The 24,904-nt window shown below is 40.0% G+C and overlaps 1 pseudogene; it reads left to right on the top strand.

The window, feature by feature from the left end:
- The first annotated feature begins 8,152 nt into the window (after positions 1-8,152).
- LOC135228140 (uncharacterized) lies at positions 8,153-16,564 on the top strand (annotated as a pseudogene).
- The last annotated feature ends 8,340 nt before the right edge of the window (positions 16,565-24,904 follow it).

Raw genomic sequence — 24,904 nt, forward strand, 5'->3', positions numbered from 1 at the left:
AAGGCCAGCATAGCAGGGGCAGGGGTCTGGGGACCATGGTTTCAGGGGACATCTAAGTCAATTGGCATAATAAAATCTATTAAGAAAACATTCTGCATCCCACTTTGGTGAGTGGCATCTGGGATCTTAAATGCTAGCAAGCAGCCATCTAAGATGCATCAGTTGGTCTCAACCCACCTGGATTAAAGGAGAATGAAGAACACCAAGGACCCAAGGTGATTACAAGCCCAAGAAACAGAAAGGGCCACATGAACCAGAGACTACATCATCCTGAGACCAGAAGAACTAGATGGTGCCCGGCTACAACCGATGACTGCCCTGACAGGGAACACAACAGAGAACCCCTGGGGGAGCAGGAGAGCAGTGGGATGCAGACCCCAAATTCTCATAGGACCAGATTGAATGGTCTGACGTAAGCTGGAAGGACCCCAGCGTTCATGGCTCCCAGACCTTCTTTTGGCCCAGGACAGGAACCATTCCCGAAGCCAACCCTTCAGACATGGATTGGACTTGACAATGGGTTGGAGAGGGATGCTGGTGAGGAGTGAGCTTCTTGGATCAGGTGGACACTTGAGAAAACTATGTTGGCATCTCCTGCCTGGAGGGAAGATGAGAGGGTGGAGGGGATTAGAAGCTGGCGAAATGGACACAAAAAGAGAGTGGAGGGAGAGAGCAGACTGTCTCATTAGGGGGGAGAGTAATTGGGACTGTGTAGCAAGGTGTATATAGGTTTTTGTGTGAGAGACTGACTTGATTTGTAAACTTTCACTTAAAGCACAATAAAAATTATTTAAAAAAATCAAAAGATGCATTGCATTGGGCAAATCTGCTGCAAAGAACCTCTTTAAAGTGTTGAAAAGCAAAGATGTCACCTTGAAGACTAAGGTGCACATGACCCAAGCCATGGTACTTTCAATCACATCATATGCATGTGAAAGCTGGACAATGAATAAGGAAGACCGAACAAGAATTGACCCCTTTGAATTGTGGTGTTGGTGAAGAATATTGCATATACCATGGACTGCCAAAAGAATAAACAAATCTGTCTTGGAAGAAGTACAACCAGAATGCTCCTTGGAAGCAAGGATGGTGAGATTACGACTCACATACTTTGGACGTGTTGTCAGGAGGGATCAACCTCTGGAGAAGGACATCATGCTTGGTAAAGTAGAGGGTCAGCAAGAAAGGGGAAGCCCCTCAATGAGATGGATTGACGCAGTGGCTGCAACAATGGGCTCAAGCATAACAACGATTGTGATGATGGCGCAGAGCCAGGCAGTGTCTAGTTCCATTGTGTATATGGTCTCTATGAGTCCAAACCGACTCGATGGCACCTGACAACGACAACAACAGCATTGTCTCTATTTTTTCTTCCATGATCCTTATTGTTTTAGATTTTATATTTAGGTCTTTAATCCTTTTCGAATTAGTTTTCATGTATGGAAGCCCTGGTGGTGTAGTGGTTAAGTGCTACGGCTGCTAACCAAAGGGCTGGCAGTTCGAATCTGCCAGGCGCTCCTTGGAAGTTCTATGGGGCAGTTCTACTCTGTCCTATAGGGTCGCTGTGAGTCGGAATTGACTCAACGGCACTGGGTTTGATTTTTTTCATATGCTGTAAGTATGGATCTTGTTTCTTTTTTTTTTTTAACAGATGGACATCCAGCTATGCCAGCACTGTTTGTTAAAGAGGCTGCCTTTTCCCTGTTTAGCAGACTGTGGCCGTTTGTCAAACATCAACTGCTCAGTGACGGATGTATTTACGTCTGGGTTCTCAATTCTGTTCCATTGGTCTATGTGTCTGTTTTTTTATCAGTGCCAGGCTGTCTTGACTACCGTCGCTGGATGCTAGGTTCTAAGATCTGGTAGTGTGAGGCCTCCCACTTTGTTCTTCTTCAGTAATGCTTTACTTATCTGGTGCCTCTTTCCTTTCCATATAAAGTTGGTGATCTGTTTCTCCATCTTGTTAAAGGATGCTTTTGGAATTTGGATCAGGATTGCATTGTATCTTGTAGATAACTTCAGGCAGAATTGATGTTTTCACAATGTTGAGTCTTCATATCCATGAGCATGGTATGTTTTTCCAGTTTTCTAGGTCTCTTTTGGTCTCTTGCAGTAGCGTTTTGTAGCTTTCTTTGTATAGGTCTTTTACTTCCCTGGTTAGATTTACTCTAAGTATTTATATTCTTGATGGCTATTGTAAACTGCATTGATTTGATGATTTCCTTTCAAAGTTCTCTTTGTTAGTGTAGAGAAATTTAATCAATTTTTTATGCTGATCTTGTATCCTGCTACTTTGCTGAAATCTTCTATTAGTTACAGTAGCTTTCTTGAGGATTCTTTGGGGTTTTCTGTGTATAAGATCACATCATCTGTGAACAGGGATAGTTTTAACTCTCCTTGACAACTTAGATGTCCTTTATTTCTTTTTCTTGCCTTATTGCCTTATTGTTCTAGTTAGAGCAATAAGGGTGGATGTTGAATAAGATTGGTGATAAACAGCATCCTTGTCTGGCTCCAGTTGTGAAGGGGAATGCCTTCAATCTCTCTCCATTCAGAATGATGTTGGCTGTTGGTTTTGTATAGATGCCTTTATTATGTTGAAGAATTTCTCTTCTATTCCTATTTTATTGAGAGATTTTTTACAGAACAGGTGTTGGGTTTTATTAAATGCCTTTTTTGTGTTGATTGATATGATAATGTGGTTCTTTTTTTATTATTATTATTTATGTGGTGAATTCTAATGTTAAACCATGCCTGCATACTTGGTATGAATTGCAGTTGGTCACGATGTATTGTTTTTTCGCTATGCTGTTGAATTCTATTGGCTTGAATTTTGTTAATAATTTTTATATCCATATTCATGAAGGATATTGGTCTGTGGTTTTCTTTTTTTGTGGTGTCTTGGTATCTGGGTTATGGTAGCTCCATAGAATTAATTTGGGAGTATTCCTTCCTTTTCTATGCTCTGAAACAATTTGAGTAGTGCTTGTATGAGCTCTTCTGTGAATGTTTGCTGGAATTCTCCAGTGAAGTTTTCAGGGCCAGGGCTTTTTTTGTTTGTTTGGAGATTTTTTATTTCCTCTTCAGTCTTTTCTTTTATTATGTATCTGTTTAGTTTTTCTACCTCAGTTTGTGTTAGTTTAGTTAGGTAGTGTGTTTCTAGGAGTCTGTTCATTTCTTCTAGGTTTTCAAATTTGTTGGAGTGCAATTTTTCATAGTATTCTGTTATGATCTTTTTTATTTCACTTGTGTCTGATATCACCCATCTCATTTCTTACTCGGGTTATTTGCTTCCTCTCCTCTTTTTGTTTTGTCAGCTTGGCCAATGGATTTTCACTCTTGCTGATTTTTTCAAAGAACCAACTTTTGGTTTTATTGATTCTTTCTATTGTTTTTCTGTTCTCTATTTCATTAATTTCTGCTCTCGTCTTTATTATCACCTTTATTCTGGCTCCTGAGGTCTCTTTTTTTTTTTTTTCCTCAATGTCCTTGCTTCTAATGTGCATCCTGTCTCTATTTCTTCCAAGACAGATTTGTTTGCTCTTCTGGCAGCCCATGGTATATTCAATATTCTTAACCAACACCATAATTCAGAGGCGTTAATTCTTCTTAGGTCTTCCTTATTCATTGTCCAGCCTTCACATTCATATGAGACAATTGAAAATACATGGCTTGGGTCAGGCGCACATTAGTCCTTAAAGTGACATCTTTGCTTTTTAACTCTTTAAAGAGATCTTTTGCAGCAGATTTGCCCAATGCAATATGTTGTTTGATTTCTTGACTGCGGTTTCCATGGGTGTTGATTGTGGATCCAAGTAAAATGAAATCCTTGACAACTTGTCTTTTCTCCATTTATCATGATGTTGCTTATTGGTCCAGTTGTGATGGTTTTTGTTTTGTTTATGTTGATGTTTAATTCATAGTGATGACTGTTGTCTTTGATCTTCATCAATAAATGCTTCAAGTCCTCTTCACTTTCAGCAAGTGAGGTTGCTCATGGGTCCATGGAAAAGTTCTAGGTGCTGGTCCTGGTAAGAAAAAAGCAGCCGACACCTGACACCCACAGAGCACATTATTTGTCTACCCGGCTATGAGAACCTCCTCTGCAGTGGATGACCTTCAATGAGCAATCACATGATTTACAAGGGATAGGCAGCCTTCTCAAATTGTTCGTGCCTCCTGATATTCATGTCCTTGTGTCATCTCCTATTTTTGTGTATGGGCTAGACCTAGCGGCTTGGTTCTAGTGAATAAAATGTGACAAAAGTAATGATATGTCATCTCAGAGTGCAGGTTATACAAGACTCTGGATTCTGTCTTATCGGTATTCTCTCTCTGGCTGTTCTTGCATGCTTGCCCTAATGGAGAGGGCAACCTGTCTAGGAATGAAAGTGGCCTGTGACCAGTAGCCAGTGAGGTACTGAGGCCATCAGTCCAACAGCCCTCAAGAAACTGAACCCTGCCAATAACCATGTGAGTGAGCCTAGAAGTGTACCCTTCCTCAGTTGAGCTTCATCTGAGACCATAGCTCTGGCTTACACCTTGATTGCAACCTTGTGAAAGGCCATGAAGCAGAGGACCCAGCATAGCTATCACTGGGTTCTTTTAATCCACTAAGTTTTTGGTAAGTACTTAATTACACAATAGATCATGATTACACACACACACACACACACACACATCTTCACAGTTTATGCCCATTTTGGAGTTCTAGCCACATAATTATTTCTCAAACTTCCTTGTAACTAGTGTTCCAATTCTATTCTTTATAGAACCCTGATCATTCAGCCAAGAAATTAGCTACTGCCCATGAATTAAGGTGTATTAATACTTGCTATGGATTGAATTGTGTCCCCCCAAAATGTATGTTAACTTTGTTAGGCCATGATTCCCAGTATTGTGTGGTTGTCCACCATTTTATCATCTGCTGTAATTTTCCTATGTCATATAAATACTGCATCTATGATGTTAGTGAGGCAGGATTAGAGGCAGTTATGTTAATGAGACAGAATAAGATTGGGTTGTATCTTGAGTCAATTTCTTTTGAGATATAAAAGAAAGAAGTGACCAGAGAGACAGGGGACTTCATACCACCAAGAAAACAGCACTGGGATCAGAGCACATCCTTTGGACCCAGAGTTCCCATGCTAAGAAGCTCCTAGAGTATGGGAAGATTGACGACAAGGATATTCCCCAAAACCAACAGAGAGAGAAAGCCTTCGCCTGGAGCTGGCACCCTGAATTTGGACTTCTAAACTTCTAGACTATGAGAGAATAAATTTCTTTTTTGTTAAAGCTATCCACTTGTGATACTTCTGTTATAGCAGCACTAGATAACCAAGACAGAATTTGGTACAGAGAGAGTGGGGTACTGCTCTGACAGACACCTAAAACATGGAAGCTGTTTTGAAACTGTGAATGGATAGAGGCTAGAAGAGTTTTCAAGTGTCTAATAGTAAAAGCCTAGATTGCTTTGACACAGTGGTTTGACACAGTGGCTGTAACAAAGGGCTCAAGCATGGCAACGATCATGAAGATGGTGCGGGACCAGGCAGTGTTTTGCTCTGTTATACATTGGGACACTATGAGTCAGAACTGATTCAATGGCGCCTAAAAACAAGAGCAGATTGTCTTGAAGAGACTGTTGATGGAATTATAGACGTGTAAGACAATTCTATAATTCCACCAACAGTCTCTTCAAGGCAATCTGCTCTTATTGTTTTTAGGCACCATTGAATCAGTTCTGACTCATAGTGTCCCTATGTATAAAACTCGACAGCACTGGATTTGGTTTTTTTTTTTTTTTGGTAAGACAATTCTGGTTAGGATTCAGAAGAAAATGAGGAGAGCTGTTACACTGGAGACAAAGCACAGGGTGAGAAGCAGCGTTAGAGAAATGGCAGCATCAGAGAAAAGGCAGCAGCAGAACCAGGAGATCAGAGGGAGACAGTGCTAGAGCCAACCCATGGAATGAGAGATCTGAGTGCCTTTTTGCAGGAGGCTTCATGGTGGACTAGGGTGCCTCCAGGAGCTTATCAGTGGAGCTAAAGAGCTTTGGAACACTTGCCCCAGCAGGGCAGATGCAGGCAGTGAGGGCTGTGGGGCCGAGAGCCAAAGAATCAGGAAGCAGAACCTGAAGACACAAGGGGCACAGGAAGCAGAGCTGCCTCAGTCTCCAAGGGTAGGGCCACGACCACTGCAGTCTCAAGGGGTGGAGCTGCCACACAGACGTAGTAGGGGAATGGGGCCACCCAGAGCTGAGGGAGCAGAGTTAAAGTTTCAGTGGGCCTGAAAGGCTGAACCAAAGCCCAGGGCCATGGAATCTCCACTCAGAATTCAGAGAGTATGGCCAACATCAGAGCCTGGAGGACAGGGCCTTTGCCTAAATGGCCTCAGAGAACAGAGGATTATTTGCAAGCCTTGAGTGCTAATGTAATGTGTTCTGCTGACTTGCTTAGTGCCTGCTGTCCTTTATTTCCCTCCAATTTCTCCCATTTGTAATGGAAAGGTCTAGCTTCTGTCTGTTCCACCATTGTACTTTGGAAGTAGATAACTTGTATTCTAGATTTCACAGATGAAGAAGAATTTTTGGATTTTGGACTTCAAGTTCATTTAAGGCTTTTGCTATGATATAATGGGGTGAATGTATTTTACATGTGGCAAGGACATGAATTTTTGGGAGCCAAAGGGTGGAATGTTACAGATTGAATTGTGTCCCCCCAAAATGTGTGTCAAATTGGCTAGTCCATGATTCCCAGTATTATGTGATTGTCTACCATTTTGTTATCTGATGTGATTTTCCTATGTGTTGTAAATCCTGCTTCCATGAAGTTAATGGGGCAGGAGTAGAGGCAGTTATGTTAATAAGGCAGAACTCAATCTACAAGATTAGATTGTATCTTGAGTCAATCTCTTTTGAGATATAAAAGAGAGACGCAAACAGAGAGAATTGGGACCTCATACCACCAAGAATGCAGTGTCGGGAGCAGAGTGCATCCTTTGGACATGGGACTCCTGCACTGACAAGCTCCTAGACCAGGGGAAGATTGATGACAATGACATACCCCTAGAACTGACAGAAAGAGCTGGCACCCTGAATTTGGACTTCTATCCTCCTAAGCTGTGAGAGAATAAATTTCTTTTTGTTAAAGCCATCCACTTGTGGTATTTCTGTTATAGCAACACTAGATGACTAAGACAATACTTCTGGCCATCTATTAGGCCAGACAAGGTGGACCCATTTCCCACTAAATAATTTATTTACATGGACAGATGGCTGGAAATCAGAGAGTTAGAATTAAATCTTACTTTCATTTTTTGAGGTCCTACTATATGACTATGCTTTATGTCATTAGATATAAATACAATCTTTAAGAAGCTTATATGTACTAGGATCAGAAATCTTACTCTCTGGACATAATATTGATCCTTCATCAAGTACTTTGCTTTCTGAGATATACAATTAATATCACAAAGCATTGATATCTGATAAGCTACTTTACACATTTCCGTATATTTGAATATTGCTTATAGGAGAAGATTATCCCGACTATTTATCTTCTCCTCATAACTTTTTTGTACTTCTAGGCTCAAATTTCCAATTTTCTCTTAAAAACATCACCAGGAACTTCTTTATAACAAATTCATTGTTGTTGTTAAGTGCCATCGGGGCAGTTCTGACTCATAGTGACCCTATGTACAACAGAATGAAACACTACCCAACTTTGTGCCATTGCAATCATTGCTATGTTTGAGCTTATTGTTGCAGCCACTGAGGGTCTTCCTCTTTTTTGCTGACCCTCTACTTTACTAAACATGATGCCCTTCTCCACGGACTGGTCCCTCCTGATAACATGTCCAAAGTATGTGAGACAAAGTCTCACTTCTAAGGAGCACTCTGTCTGTACTTCCTACAAGACAGATTGGTTTATTCTTCTGGAAGTCCATGATATAATCAATTTTCTTCACCAACACATAATTCAAATGCATCAATTCTCCTTCGGTTTTCCTTATTCATTGTCCAGGTTTCTCATGTATGTGAGGTGACTGAAAACACTGTAGCTTGGGTCAGGTGCACCTTAGTCTCTGAAATGACACCTAAGCTTTTCAACACTTCAAAGAGGTCCTTTGCAACAGATTTGCCCAACGCAATATGTCGTTTGATTTCTTGACTGTTGCTTCCATGGGCATCAATCGTAGGTCCAAGCAAAATAGAATTTTGACGACTTCAATATAGTGCATGTTTATCCCAATATTGCTTATTGGTCCCATTGTGAGGATTTTTGTTTTCTTTATGTTGAGGTGTGATCCATACTGATGGCCATAGTCTTTGATCTTCATCAGTAAGTGCTTCAAGTCCTCTTCACTTTCAGCAAGCAATGTCGTGTCATCTGGATATCACATGTTACTGAGTCTTCCTCCGATCCTGATGTCCTGTTCTTCATATAGTCCAGCTTCTCAGATTATTTGTTCAGTATACAGATTATGGTGAAAGGATACAGTCTGTACACACACCTTTCCTGACTTTAAACCATGAAGTATCCTCTTGTTCTGTAAAATGTCTACCTCATGGTCTATATACAGACTCCTCATGAGCACAATAAATTGTTCTGGAATTCTCCTTCTTCTCAAAGTTATCCATAATTTGTTATGAGCCATATAGTCGAAGCCTTTGCATAGTCAATAAAACACAGGTAAACATCTTTCTGGTATTGGCCAGGTAGCTTGCAATCACAAATTTAACAAGTCCAAAACAATTCCTTACCTCTGTTTTCTTTGCTGTCTGTCTTCACTTCATCTTCTAGCTTTTTATGTTCAAGTTGTTTATTTTTTCTTTTTTCCTATTACTGGTTAATGGCATCATCATCCTTATAGTCTTTTAGAACAAAACAGTCAGAATTACCCTCTTTCATTCAGGACATTTGATCAATCATCACGTTGAAGTGGAAATAGAATCAGTGCCTCTCTATGGCTGGTATCCTACTTCAGGTTTTAGTTCTGATCTTTTCAGCTCTCCCTTAAAACCAGAAAATGAAATCCATTGCCATCGAATCAATTCTGACTCATAGTGGCCCTACAGGACAGAGTATAATTGCCCCATAGGGTTTCTAAGGCTGTAAATTTTTATGGAAGAAGACTGTCACATCTTTCTCCGAGGGAGTGGGTCATGGCTTCATACTGCTGACCTTTTGGCTTAGCAGTTGAGCACTAAACGACAGCTCCACCAGGGATCCTAGCTCTCCATTGGACTAGTGTAATAGTCCTCATCTCTGAATTCATCCTCTTCAGAAGTCCCAGTGATGTTTTTATTAACCAAGTATGACAATGGACTCCCCACCATCCACCCCCTTCAATTCAAACACTTCAGAATCACCAATTCTAGACTGTGATTTTGGTGTTTTTGTTAGGTGCTGTAGTCAGTTCTGACTCATGGCAACCCTGTGTACAACCGAATGAAACACTCGCCATGCTAATTTCCAGTCTCATTTCCCACTCCATCTCTCCTGGACCCTATGTCCCAACCGCAGTGATCTGATCACTGTTCATGGGAAACCATGCATTTTCATGTCTTTATTCTTTTGCTCATCCTCTCTCTTTGACCAGGACTGTCCTTATCCTCATTTTCTACCCAGAAACCCAGTGCCGTTGAGTCAATTCCAACTCATAGCGACCCTATAGTATGGAGTAGAACTGCCTCATAGAGTTTCCAAGGATTTTCTACAGCCTTCATAAATAGCTGAAATGCTACATTCTCAATGGAGCGTTCCCTAATTTCCCCCCATTGGCAAAAAAACGTTCCTCTTTGTGGGACTTCCACAAGACTGCCCAAGCAGTACTTCACTTTTATTACAGTATTTATTCTGTCTTGCATTTTCTAAAATGAGTTCTGAAGAATACTAGTCCCCTATAAGCATTCACATAAAGAAGTGCACTTAAGTAACTAAATCTAGAAAATGTTGCCTATTGTTGTTTGTCTTAGAGTTCCCTGCTTTATATGCATACTCTGACGATTCCGAGAGGACCTGCAATAAAGAAACATTTTCAGCCTTAATTTACATTGTTTTTATCATTTTTCACTGTTTACCTACTATTATCATGCAGAACACTTTTGTCTTGTGCAATATCTGCTTCTCTCTGTCATATTTCTTAGTACCTGTGATGGTTAAGGTTGTGTGTCAACTTGGCTGGGCCATGATTCTCAGTGGTTTGGCAGTCATGTGATGTTCTGATTATTTGCATGGTGAGATTTGATACAAAGTGATCACTTCCATGATGGGTTCTGCTGTCAGTAGCCAGTCAGTTCAAAGGGAGTGTCATGGATTGACTTGTGTCCCCCTCAAATATCTGTCAGCTTGGCTTAGGTCATGATTCCTTTGTACAACTGTATGATTGCTTACCATTTTATCTTCTGATGTGATTTCCCTATATGTTGTAAATCCTATCACTATGATGTAATAAGATGGATTAGTGGCAATTATACTGATGAGGTCTACAAGATTAGATAGTGTCTTAAGCCAATCTCTTTTGAGCTATAAAAGAGAGAAGCAAGCAGAGAGACATGGGGACCTCATACTGTCAAGAAAGCAGTGCCAGGAGCAGAGTGCATCCTTTGGACCTGAGGTTCCTGTGCTGAGATGCTCCCAGACCAAGAGAAGATGGTTGACAAGGACCTTTCTCCAGAGCCAAAAGAGAAAGAAAGCCTTCCTCTGGAGCTGATACCCAGAATTTGGACTTCTAGGCTACTAGACTGTACGAAAATAAATTTCTCTTTGTTAAAGCCATCCACTTGTGGTATTTCTTTTATAACAGCACTAGATGACCAAGACAGGGAGTTTCCTTGGGCATGTGGCCTGCATCGAATATAAGAGAACATTCTGGCAAGGTTCAGAGGCTTTTACTCTTTCTGGATCCTGCAGCTGGCTCTGGTTCATCTGACCTCCGGTTCTTGGGACTTGAGCTAGCAGCTTACCTGTGGTCTTGCCTTCAGATCTTGGGATATGATGATCTTCACAGCCTATGAGCAAGGGCCCTGCTCTCTGATCTGCCAACCTTGGGTCCACCAGCCCCTGTGGCGTGAATCAGGAGAAACCTCTAACCTGACCCACGGACTTGGGACGTTACAGCCTCTACAACTTCGTGAGCCATTTCTTTGATATAAATCTCTCTCTACATATATATACTTATATGGTTTACTGGTTTTTCTTCTCTAGAGAACCCAGCCTAAGACATTTGGTACCAAGAGTGGTTCTAGAGAAACAAAATTGCAAGGATGAGTTTTCTAAATTGGTTCTCAAGTCTGGTTAATGTTAAAGATGTTGATGACTCTGCTTCCAGTAGTAAAGAGGGCAATGCTAATCCATGGCATGAAGTGGCAATACAAATACGCAAAATATCACCACCAATAGATCAGGTGTTGCTGAAAGGCGAGGCTCTAGGTGATTGCGTGTGTGATGCCTTTCTACAATTTTGTCATAATGAGAAGTATAAGCGTAACCTGACCCTATGAATGCCAGTAAGTTTCCATTAGTTCTTAAACTAGCCCAAGCCAGATTTCACCCACCCCACATGCACAGAAGGGCAAGTTGTGTCCACTAATTGACCTCAACAGAGGATGCAGCAACAGGTGGAATGAATCAGAAGGAAAATCTTCACTCGGACCCTATTCTGTAGCAAGAGGCCCAACAAGAACTACGTAACCTCCTGTTTCAGGGCAGCCTTCTAGAATTTTCCCTTCCCAGTACTCCTGCATGGCTGTCATCTTGCTGCCCAAATCACATGTAAGCCCTGTTTTCCCATAGCTCGGGGAGTCAGATCTGAGGAAATTCTTCCTGGTTCCTTGCTCTGTGAATTGCAATAAAGTTACTATCTCTTTCTCAAAGCCAGTGTCCAGATTATTGGCAGGTCTGAGTGTGCTAGACAAGGATGCACTTTCCTGAGTTCACCAACTTAAAGAAGCGGGTTGGTCGGTCCTACTTTCATTAGACAAACTGGTGAAAGACAGAGATGAGATCAGGGCTTCAGAGTCAAAGCTCAAGTGCTACATAAATGACCTCAAAGTTTCCACTTGTGCCTTGAAAGAAAACCTTATTTCTTATAATAACAGAGCTGATATTGCCAAAAATCAAATCTAGAGTCTTATCATAAGAGTGGCTAAATTACATTTCCAACTCAACTGCTAACCTCAAAGGATGTCTGAAGTTAAAGTGAGGGCATTGATTGGGAAGAAATGGGATCCTGAAACTTGGAATGGGGGCATATGGGCAGTTAATCAGGAAGCTGGAGACACTGAGCCCCTAAATACCCTTGAATCACTCATGCTGCCGACAGAACCAGCCCTCTCACTCCCGTCTGAAGAGATTATACCATGTTTGTCTGCTAATCCACCCTCCCCAGTAAAACCATTAGCCTCTCCACCCCCATCCAATGAGATTAACCCAGCTGCATCTAAAAAGTCAGTGTCTGAGTCATTGCCTGGGACATCGCCTGAGGCAGATGCTTTATAAGACAATGCTGAATGTTCCCATAAAACATTTCCCCACCTCTGATTTTGGCTTCTAGACCTACAAAGAGACTTAAGTCTCAGCAAGCCCCAGAAGGTGAAGTACCAAGTGTGACCCAGGTGGAGGTATGCTACACTCCAAAAGAACTGCTTTACTTCTAATATGTACAAACAGAAACCTGGAGAATATGTGTGGGAGTGGTTATTAAGGGTATGAGATAATGGTGCAAGGAACATAAAGACAGATCAACCTGAGTTTACTGATATGGGCCCACTAAGCACAGATTCTTCGTTCAGTGTTTCAACTTCAGAAGTTGGGAAAAGGTTTAATAGTTTATTGGTTGATTTGATGAAGTATGGATTACGAGGCGGCCTATACTAAATCAAGTTGAAGCACCAGGCCTGTCTTGGTATACTGCAGAAGAAGGTATCCAAAGGCTTAGGGAAATTGACATGCTAGAGTAGATTTCTCAGGTTAGATCCACAGATCTACACATGGAGTGCCCAGAGGACACAACTTTTACCACAATGATGGGGAACAAATTTGTGAAGGGAGCCCGTGCACCCTTAAGGACTGCTGTAATTGCTATTTTATGTCAGATTTGACAGTGGGAACTGCCCTAACTGAACTAAGACACCTAACAACAATGAGGTTGATTGGACCCGGTGGTGGTAGGGGCAAAGTGGCTGCACTCAATTGACAAAGGCAAGGTGGGCATGGTTACCATAATTGACAGCAGAGCCAAAGCAGTAATCAGAATAGTCTGACTTGTATGGTCTTATGCTGTTGGTTACTTAGTCATGGTGTCCATAGAAGTGAAATACATAGGAAATCTACTAAATATTTACTTGATCTGTACAAGAGGATGAATTCTAGGTCTACTGAACAGCAGTCTAACTTTAATTGCCAGAATACACAGTCACGATCCCTTAATTCCCAGACTTGAGCAAGTTTAAAGACCCACAACCCCTTGAATGAAGAGGAGGCCAGTTCTCCTTGAAGAAGGACTCCGATACACTGCCCAAAACTTATACTGTTAACCTTTCTTCCAGCCTTCACCAAAGGGATCTATGGCCTTATATGAGAGTTCACTGGGAAAAAGGAAGTAATCAGATTTTGGGGGATTACTGGATACTGGCTCTAAACTGACACTAACTGTAGGAGATCCAAAACATCACTGTAGCCCACCAGTCAGAGTGGGGCATACAGTAGTCAGGTTATTAATGGAGTCTTAGCTCATGTCCCTGTTGTAATAGGTCCAGTGGGTCCCTGAACCCATCCTGTAGTGATGGGCCAGTTCAGGAATGTATAATTAGGATAGATATACTCAGCAACTTGCAGAGCCCCCACATTGAAGCCCTGACAAATGGAGTAAGGGCTATTAAAAAAAAAAAAAAAAGAAAGCCAAGTGGAAACCATTAGAACTGCCCCTACCTAGGAAAATAGCATACCAAAAGCACTACCCCATTCCTGGAGCGATTACTGACACCATCAAGGACTTGAAGGATGCAGAGGTGGTGATTCCCGACACATTTCCAGTCAACTTGCCCATTTGGCCTGTGCAAAAAACAGATGGATCTTAAAGAATGACAGTGGATTATAAAAAGTTTAACCAGGTGGTGACTCCAACTGCAGCTGCTGTTCCAGATGTGGTTTCATAGTTTGAGCAAATTAATACATCTCCTGGCACCTCTTATGCAGCTATTGATCTGGCTAATGCCTTTTTCTCTATACCTGTTTCAATGGACCATCAGAAGCAGTTTGCCTTTAGCTGGCAAGGCCAGAAATACACCTTTAGTTGCCTACCTCAGAGCTACGTCAATTCTCCAGCCCTATGTCATAATTTAGTCTGCAGAGATCTTGATTGCCATCCCCTTCCACAAGATGTCACACTGGTCCATTACATTGATGATATTATGCTGATTGGACCTAGTAAGGAAGAATTGTCAATGGCTCTGGACTTATTGGTAAAGCATTTGCATGCTAGGAAGTGGGAAATTAATCCCACAAAAATTCAGGTGCCTACCACCTCAGTGAAATTTCTAGGGGTCCAGTGGTGTGCAACATGTTGAGATATTCCTTCTAAGTGAAGAATAAGTTATTGCATCTGGCCCCTCCCACAACTCAAAAGGAGACACAACACCTAGTGGGCTTCTTTGGATTTTGGAAGCAACACATTCCTCATTCAAGTGTGCTGCTTCAGCCTATTTGTCAAGTGACTCAAAAAGCTGCTGGTTTTGAGTGAAGCCCAGAAAAAGAGAAGGCTCTGCAACAGGTTCAGGCAGTCGTGCAAGCTGCTTTGCCCATTGGGCCATTTGATGTGGCTGATCTAATGGTGCTTGAAGTGTCAGGGGCAGATAGAGATGCTGTTTGGAGTCTTTGGCAGGCCCCTATTGATGAGTCACAGCACGGACCCTTAGGATGTTGGAGTAAAGCCCTGCAATCTTCTGCAGATAACTACTCTTCTTTTGAGAAACAGCTTTTGGCTTATTACTGGGCCTTAGTAGAGACTTAACTCTTAACCTTGGGACACCAAGTTGCCATACGGCCTGAGCTGGCCATCATGAACTGGGTGTTGTCTGACCCACAGAGTTATAAATTTGGACAGGCACAGCAGCACTCCATCATTAAATGGCAGTGATATATATGAGAATGGACTGAGAAAGACCTGAAGGCACAAGTGGGTTGCATGAGGAAGTGACCAAAATGCTCATGGTCTCCACTTCTGTCACATTACCTTCCATCTTCCAATCTGCACCTACAGCCCCAGTGGGAGTTCCTTATGATTAGTTGACTGTAGAAGAGAAAACTCTTGCCTGGCTTACAGATGGTTCTGTGTGGTATGCAGGCACCACTCAAAAGTGGACAGCGGCAGCACTACAGCCCCTTTCTGGGACCTCCCTGAAGGACAGTGGTGAAGGGAAAAGCTCTCAATGTGCAGAACTTCAAGCAGTGCACCTGGTTGTTCACTTTGCTTGGAAGCCAAAATGGCCAGATGTGTGATTGTATACTGATTCATGGGTTGTGGTCAATGGTTTGATTGGATGGTCAGGACTTGGAAGGAACATGATTGGAAAATTGGAAACAAGGAGGTATGGGGAAGACATATGTGCATAGACCTCTCTGAATGGGCTAAAGAAGTAAAGATATTTGTTCCTCATGTTCACCAAAGAATGACCTCAGCAGAGAAGGATTTTAACAATCAAATGGGTAGGATGACGTGTTCTGTGGAAATCAGTTATCCTTTCCCAAGCTACTCCTACCATTGCTCAATGGGCTTATGAACAATGTGGCTATAGTGGCTAGGATGGAGGTTTTGCATAGATTCAGCAACATGGACTTCCACTCACCAAGGCTGACTTGGTTACAGCCACTGCTGAGTGCCCATTCTGCCAGCAGCAGAGAGCAACACTGAGTCCTTGCTATGGCACCATCACTTGAGATGATCAGCCAGCAACCTGGTGGCAAGTTGATTACATCTGACCACTTCCATTATGGAAAGGGCAGTGTTTTGTTCTTACTAGAATAGACACTTACTCTGGATACGGATTTGCCTTCCCTGCACACAATGCTTCTGCCAAAACTACCATCCGTGGACTCAAAGAATGCCTTATCCACTATCATAGTATCCCACACAGCATTGCCTCAGATCAAAAGACTCACTTCACAGCAAATGAAGTGTGGCAGTGGACCCATGCTCATGGAATTCACTGATCTTACCATGTTCCTTATCATCCTGAAGCAGCTAGCTTGATAGAACAATGGAATGACCTTCTAAAGACACAATTGCAGCACCAGTTAGGTGGCAATACATTGCAGAGCTGGGGCAATGTTCTTCAGGAGGGTGTATATGCTCTAAACCAGGCTCCAATATATTGTGCTGCTTCTCCCATAGCCAGGATTCATGGCTTCAGGAATCAAGGGGTGGAAATGGCGGTGGCACCACTCACTACTATCCCTAGTGACCCACAGTAAGATTTTTGCTTACTGTCCCCACGACCATATGCTCTACAGGTCTAGAGTTCCAAAAGGAGGAATGCTCCCACCTGGAGACATATCATTGATTCCATTGAACTGGAAGCTAAGGATGCCACCTGGTTACCTTGGGCTCCTTATGCCTCTGGATCAACAGAGTTACCGTCTTGATAGGTGTGATTGATCCTGATTACCAAGAGGAAATCTGATTGATATTATATAATGGAGGTAAAGAAGAGTATGTCTGGAATGTAGGCGATCCCTTAGGGTTTCTCTTAATACTACCATGTCCTGTGATTAAAGTCAATGAAATACTACAACAAGCCACTTCCAACATGGCTACTAATGGCCTAGACCCTTCAGGAATGAGGGTTGGGGTCGCCCTGCCAGGCAAAGAACCTGCTGAGGTGCTTGCTGAGGGTAAATGGAACACAGGATATGTGGTGGAAGAAGGTAGTTCCAAATATCAATTAGTACCATGTGTCCAGTTGCAGAAACAAGGACTGTAATTGCTAGGAAGAGTATTTCTGGCTTGTACGTGTGCATCAAATATTTTTTTCTTCACTTATAAAATATAACATGTAAACAGAGCTAGTGCATTTTCCATTTTATGTGTGTTCATGTTAGGAACAAGTATGACTTTACAATTGTCTTTATTCAGAGGTTATCTATGGTTTAAGGAGCTGTGTACAGGGGCCAAGTTGACAAGGGGTAGACTGTGATGGTTATGGTTGTACATCAACTTGGCTGGGCCATGATTCTCAGTGGTTTGGCAGTCGTATGAGGCTGTGATCACTTTCTTGATGAGATTTGATATAATGTGATCTGTTGTGAGTAGCCAATCAGTTGAAAGGGAGTTTCCTTGGGCATGTGGCCTACATAAAATATAAGTGGGCATTCTGGCAAGGTTCATGAGCTTTTACACTTTTGAATCCTGCAGCTATCTCTTGTTCATCTGACCTTTGGTTCTTGGGACTTGAGCTAGCAGCTTACCTGCGGTCTTGCCTACCAATCTTGGAATTCAATGATCTTCGCAGCCTGTGAGCAAGAGCCCAGCTCTCTGACCCACTGATCTTGGGTTCATTAGCCCTTGCAGTTACATGAATCAGGAGAAACCTCTATCTTGACCCACAGACTTGGAGCATTCCAGCCTCAACAACAACATGAGCCATTTCTTTGATATAAATCTCTCTATGTATATACTTATATGCTTTACTGGTTTCGCGTCTCTAGAGAACCCAGTCTAAGACAGTACGTGACACACTGTCTTGTGTACTATAAGTACTTGGTGATTGCTAGACATCTGTGTATTCTCCATATGCTGAGGCAGGTGAGTCTCAAACAACCTTTTGCTGATATTTTCCTCTAGGAAACTCTGGTAGAACTTTAACCAGACCATCAGAAACTAAAGGGAATAAATTATTAAACTACCACCAGAGGGAGCTGACTGAGCAATTAGAACTGCTAAGACCACTATTAGGGAGAGAAGTGAAGAACAAGAACAAACTACACCATAGAATTTTAACTGGAACAATTATAAACTCTTGAAAATATATCGCTGGCCTGATGGAATAAGACTCAAGAATTATAAGAAGCCCAACATTCAAACTAAACGCTAGAGCATTATTACAGTCAGTAAAGCATTGATGAGTCAGCCCTTTCAGAGAGCATCAAATCTACACCTACTTGTATCAATGTAGAGTTCGTCAGGTCTGCACAGTTCAGGTATACACTCCATACTATGAATTTAACTATGCTGTTATATGAGTCAAGGAGCTCTGGCCGCACAATGGTTAAGTGCTCAACTGCTAACCAAGAGGTGGGCAATTTGAACCCACCAGCTGTTCCACAGGAGAAAAATGTGGCAGTCTGCTTCCATAAAGATTATAGCCTTTGGAATCATGTAAGGTAGTTCTACTGTGTCCTATAAAGTCACTGTGAGTCAGAATCAACCCTAAGGCAATGGGTTCTTGGTTTGGTACATGAGTCTGTGTGCTATAGCTCTGCCTTCTAATTAATGTGGTGGAGAGGAATCTGTTGGTTTTTCCTGAGATTTGATTAATAAAGTCAGTGACCACTTTCCTTTGATCAATTTCTCTTTTAGTAGACCCCTCAGAGGTACAATGCTCAGAAATCAGAACATGCTGTCAGCTTAGTGTCACCAAAAGCATTTCCTTTTGAAACAGTAATAACCAAGCAACTCTAAGTGGCTCCATTCCAAAAGGAAAAAAAAAAAAATCAGATAAATGTTGCAACTTGTTATGTGAAATGTCTTCCACAGAACATCTGTGCAAACAAAACAGCTTTAGGCATACACTTTTGCCCTGCCGAAACTGTATGTTGACACTTTTGGGCAAAAAGTGGGGCTGAGAGCACATTCATTGTCCATTACTCAGTCTTAATGATGCTCTTGGCACACAGGGTTCCAATATGAAAACACTTTGGGGGGGATTTTGACCAGTTTGTCATCATATTGTCTTTTTAAGCTCTAAAAGCAAACTGATACCAGAATGGTTTCTTTCATCTTTTTTTAGAATCAAAGTTAATAAACAAAGAATGATTTATTAACATTAGAGAAAACCAAAAGTTGAGTATATGGGATGAATCCCTCAACAAAATCAAAAGTGGAAGCAGATTTATGTAGATTTCTAAAGGTCTTTTCCTTACAATTGAGAAGTTCTTTCATCCTGAGGTTATCTGTTGGAATCGCCTCATTGTGGTGAACATAGGACATCAATTATCAATATACTGGTTGCTGCATTTCTCAAGAAAAATTTTGACCTGAGCTTTCTTACTTATCATACTTTTGTTTTCTTTGGCTTTCATGAAAGGAATGAGTTAGGTCCTAACTAAAATTGTAACAACTACATAGCTACAATTTATATTTGAATCTGAATGTTGACTTGACACTGAAATGGAACTTAATAAAGCAATTACAGGAATTTAGCTTTGACAATTCTTGATTATTAAACTTAAAATATTTCTCTTGGACTTTATTCCTTGCTTTATAATATCAGTGTACTAAAATTAGTGAAAATATGACAGCACAGATAATCTAGTCTGTCTTCTCACATATTTAAATATAAACTCATTGTATTTTGTAACAACTCATTATTGTGATCACATTTACAAATTTCTAGAAAACGTTTCCATTTGTGTTTTTGCTTTGCATTTTCTATGCAACAGAACTTCAGCAATTTGACAAAATTCCAAGACTTGGAATTTAGTTTTTCCTACCAGCATTATTATACAGTAGTCATCTAATGTGGTGACTTGCATACGCATCCTAAAATTATTAATTATCAAATGCAATATATATGGCAAAATCCACAACTGGACTCTTAGTGTTATACCCCTAGGTGTATGAAGGAGCAGCAAGATAGAGTCAATCTTCATCAAACTTTCCCCAAGAAATGGCATGGTAGCTTGGATGGAGGAGGGAGACAAGCTTTCTAGTTTTTGATCTAATATTAACTAAATGCTACTCTGGAAAAGTCATTTAAACTTCTGTCTTGATTTATTTATATAATAATAAAAGAAAGATTTAATGAATGTTTACTATTTACAAGGCACATAGAGTCGCTATGAGTCAGAATTGACTCAACGGCACTGGGTTGGGTTTATTCTAAATATTTTGTATATATTATCATTAAATCTTGAAAATAGCCTGTGAGATGAAAAACCTGAAGCATGAAGAGGTTAAGTAATTTATGCAACATTGCATAGCTAGTAAGTGGTGAAGAGAGATTCTAAAGTCCTCTATTAAGCACACAAAAAAGTCAAGTGATGGCAGGAGTGAAGAATATCCTGGACAGAGAGATAACTAGTGCAAAGACCTGAATATAGAAATAAGAAAGGACAGAAATAAGGGAACTATGGCTGGAGTAAAATAAATAAGAGGAGAAAATGGGTAAAGATGAGATTGGAGAGGAAATAGAGTCCAGATAAAATAAGCCTTGTAGGCAATGGAATAGCATTTCTATTTTATTCTAACTGCAATGCAAAGATTTTGAGGGTTTTACACTTTAAATACATTTACTTTGGTTGCTATTGGAAGACTGGACTACAGGTGGGCAATAGAGAAAGCAAGGAGGAACAAGTAGGAAGCTGATGTAGTAATCCAGGTCAGAGATGGTGATATCTTGTATTAGGATGGTAAGAGATTGTAAGAAGTGCCTGAAATAAGAATATATTTTGTAGATAGTGCTGGCAGGATTTGGATTTTGAAAGTTAGAAAAAGAGAAGAATTAGAGCTGAGGCCTAAATTTTGGGCTTACATGACTAGATGAATGGCCATACCATTAATTGAGATGGAGGAAGTCTAGAACAAGGAGAAAAGATTGGCTGGGACACAGGACCCATTTTAAGGTGTATATTACACATTCAAATAATGACGTCAAGTATATAGTCAGGGAGCCCAATGTGACACTCTAGAAGAAGTCAGAGCTAGAGATATAAATTCGGGAGACTTTAGCATATAAACCAAACCCATTGCAATTGACTCATTTCATATTTAAAGCCTGAGGCTTGGATGAGATCACCCAGGGAGAGAGTATAGTAAGAAATAGAGGAAGAGAGGGAGGAAGGGTGGAGAGTAGAGGAACAAGAAACAGACCTTTAGAATTTCAAAATTTAGTGAACAAGCTGAGGTGTAGAAGCCAGGTAAGAAACCTGAAAAGGAGTGGCCAGTGAGTTAGGAGAGAAACCAACAGAATGTGAAGTCACAGCGAACCAGAAAAAGAAGTGAGTCAAGGAGCCAGTGGAGAACTCCCTGAAATTCTGCTGAGGGGTTAAGTGAGATAATTGGCAAAATAAGGGTTTCTGAGTAGGACAAATGGCTCCAACAAGAGACCAAAATACAATCAGATAACCTGGTAGGAGAAAAAGCATTGAATCTACCTGATAAGGAGTTCAAAAGACTAATATTTAGAGCTGTTAGCAAAGAGATCAAAGAACGAACAGACAAAACCAAGAGAAAAACAGACAACATGATGGAAAACACAGAGAAAACCAACGAAAAGAGACAAAATCCAGGAAACCACAGACAAACAATAGAAGAAGTCAGGAAAATAATACATGAATGAAACATCAAAATATGTAAACAATTAGAAATCATATAAAAACAGCAATTAGAAATCCAAAAGATAAGCAACAAAATTTCAGAAATGGAAAACTCAATAGAAGGTTTCAGGAGCAAATTCGAAACAACAGAAGACAGAATCAGCAATATTGAAGATGAATCCATGGATGCCACTTTCTTTTAAGGAAAAGTCAGAGAAAAGAATGAAGAAAACCTAAGAATTATGTAGGACACAATAAAAAGTAAAAGTTTTCACTTGATCAGTGTTCCAGAAGAGGAGAAAAAATGGAAAACACAGAGAAGATTGTTGAAGATTTGCTGGCAGAAAACTTCCCAAATATCATGAAAGATGAAAAGCTGACCATCCAAGAAGCTTGGGGAACCCCTTACAGGATAAACCCCAAAAGAAAGTAACCAAGACATTTAAAATCACAGTTGCCGAAACCAAAGATATAGAATCCTGATAGCAGCTCAAGAAAAACAAAAAGTCACAAAGGGAAAACAGTAAGACTAAGCTTTGATTGCTCAGCAGAAACTATGCAGTCAAGAAGGCAATGGGATGACATATAAAAAACCTTGAAAGAAAAAAAATTGCCAAACAAGAATAATGTATTTGCAAAACTCTCTCTAAAATAAGATGAAGAATTTAGGACAATTTCAAATAAACAGAAATTAAAGGAATTTGTAAAAACCAAATCAAACTTACAAGAAATATGAAAGAGAAACCTTTGGTTAAGAGAACCAACAACATCAGACAACAACTGTAGTCTAGGCCACAAGATAGCATTAGCCAGATACCAACTCAGGTAAAGAACTCTCAATAATAAAACAAATTTCTAAAAGACTTAAAACAGAGAAACAGACATCAATCTGTAAATGAATACAACATCAAAACAATAGAAGGCGGAATAAATAGGGTAGGTACAGAACTTTCAAATGGAGAGGAAGTCAAGACTATATAAAAAAAAAAATCTATATCAAGTAATAAAAAATAATTCAAACTTAGAAAGATAAGCATAAACTTCAATGTAACCACAAAAAAAGTTAACAAACCAACTCATCAAAATAAAAAAAAGAAGAAAAACATAAAGACTCAGTAAACCCAAAACCTATAATAATGAAAGAAATGAAAAGAAAATCTACTAACAAAAGGAACTCAGCATAGGAAAATAAAAGGAACAAAGAAAATGTCAGCACCACACACAAAAAAAAAAATACAAAAAATAACAATAAGATAGCAATGAACTCATAATAAAAAAAAAAATTTTTTTTTTTTAATGAACTCATACCTATCAATAATCGTACTGAATGTAAATGGCTTAAATGCATCCATAAAGAGACAGAAAGTGGCAGAATGGCTAAAAAAATGACCTGTCAATATGCTGTCTACAAAAGACACATCTTAGACACAAAGACATAAATATGTTAAAAATCAAAGGATGGAAAAAAATATTTCAAACAAACTAACCAAGACAGATCAGGAGTGGCAGTAGTAATTTCAGATAAAATAGACGTTAAGGTAAAATCCACCATAAAAGACAAGAATGGACATTACAAAATGATTAAAAGGACAATACACCAAGAAGATATAACTTTAATAAATATCTGTGCACTCAATGACAAGGCTTCAAATTCCATGAAACAAACTCTAACAGCACTGAAAAGAGAAATTGACAGTTCCACAATAAAACATCAACACACCACTCTTCGTATGGGACAGAAGATCTAGAAAGAAAATCAACAAAGATACAGATCTAAAGACCATAATTAATCAACTTCACCTCATAGACATATATAGAACACTCTACCCAGCATAAGCAAAGTATACATTCTTTTCCAATGCACATTTTAGGACACAAAGCAGCCCTCAATAAAATCCAAAACATCACAATAACACAAAGCATTCTCTCTGATCAGAAAGCCATAAAAGTAGAAATTAAGAACAGGAAGAGTAAGGGAAAAAGTCAAATACATGTAAATGGAATAATACCTGGCTTAAAAACAACTGGGTAATAAAAGAAATCAAAGTGGAAAGAAAAAAATTCCTGGAATCAAATGAGAATGAAAATATATCATATCAGAACCTTTGGGACACAGCAAAGGCAGTGCTCAGAGGTCAATTTATAGCAATAAATGCAGACATCAAAAATAAGAGTGGGCCAAAATCAAAAAGTTAGCTTTACACCTAGAACAAATAGAAAGAGAATAGCAAAAGAAGTCCACAGCTACCCATAGACAGGAAATAATAAAGATTAGAGCAGAAATAAATGAAATAGAGAACAAGAAAACAATGGAAAGAATCAACAAAACCACAAGCTGGTTCTTTGAAAAGATCAACTAAACTGACAAACTACTGGCCAAACTGACAAAAGAAAAATAGGAGAGGAAACAAATAACCCAAATGAGAAATGAGACAGAGGACTTACAGAAGACCCAAATGAAATAAAAAGGATCATAACAGAATATGGTAAAAAACTGTACTCCAACAAATTTGAGAACCTAAGGAAATGGGCAAATTTCTAGCCACAAGCTACCTACCCAAACTAACACAAACTGAGATAGAAAATCTGAACAGACTCTTAATAAGAGAAGAGACTGAGGATCTAGTTAAAAAAAAAAAAAAAAACCTCCCAACAACAACAACAGCAAAGCCCTGGTCTGGATGGCTTCACTGGAGAGTTCTACTGAACTTTCAGAGAAGGGCTCACACCAGTGCTACTCAAACTATTTCAAAGCATAGAAAAGGAATACTCCCGAATTCATTCTATAAAAGTAGCATAATCATGATATAAAAGCCAGGCAAAAACACCACAAAGAAAATTACAGATGAATATCTCTCAGGAATATAGAGGCAATAATTCTCAACAAAATTCTAGCCAATAGAACCCAGCATCATATCAAAAAAAATTATATACCACAACCAAGTGGGATTTATAGCATGTATGCAGTCATGATTCAGTATTAGAAAATCAATCGGTGCAATTAGAACAAAAGAATCACATGATAATCTCAATCAACATAGAAAAGGCATTTGATAAAGTCCCACACCCATTCCTGATAAAAAAAACTCTTAGCAAAACGGGAATAGAAAGGAAATTCTTCAGTGTAATAAAGGGCATCTATACGAAACCAACGGCCAAAATCATTCTCAAGGGAGGCAGCTTAAAAGCATTTCCCCTGAAAATGGGAACAAGACAAAATTGCCCTTTATCACCATTCTTATTTAACGTTGTGCTGGAAGTTCCAGCGGGAGCAGTAAGACAAGAAGAAGAAATAAAGGACATCCAAATTGGATAAGAAGATGTAAAACTATCCCTATTTGCACATGATATGATACCATACATAGTAA

This window comes from Loxodonta africana, chromosome 18, assembly GCF_030014295.1.
Source record: "Loxodonta africana isolate mLoxAfr1 chromosome 18, mLoxAfr1.hap2, whole genome shotgun sequence".
In the NCBI taxonomy this organism is placed as follows: Eukaryota; Metazoa; Chordata; class Mammalia; order Proboscidea; family Elephantidae; genus Loxodonta; species Loxodonta africana.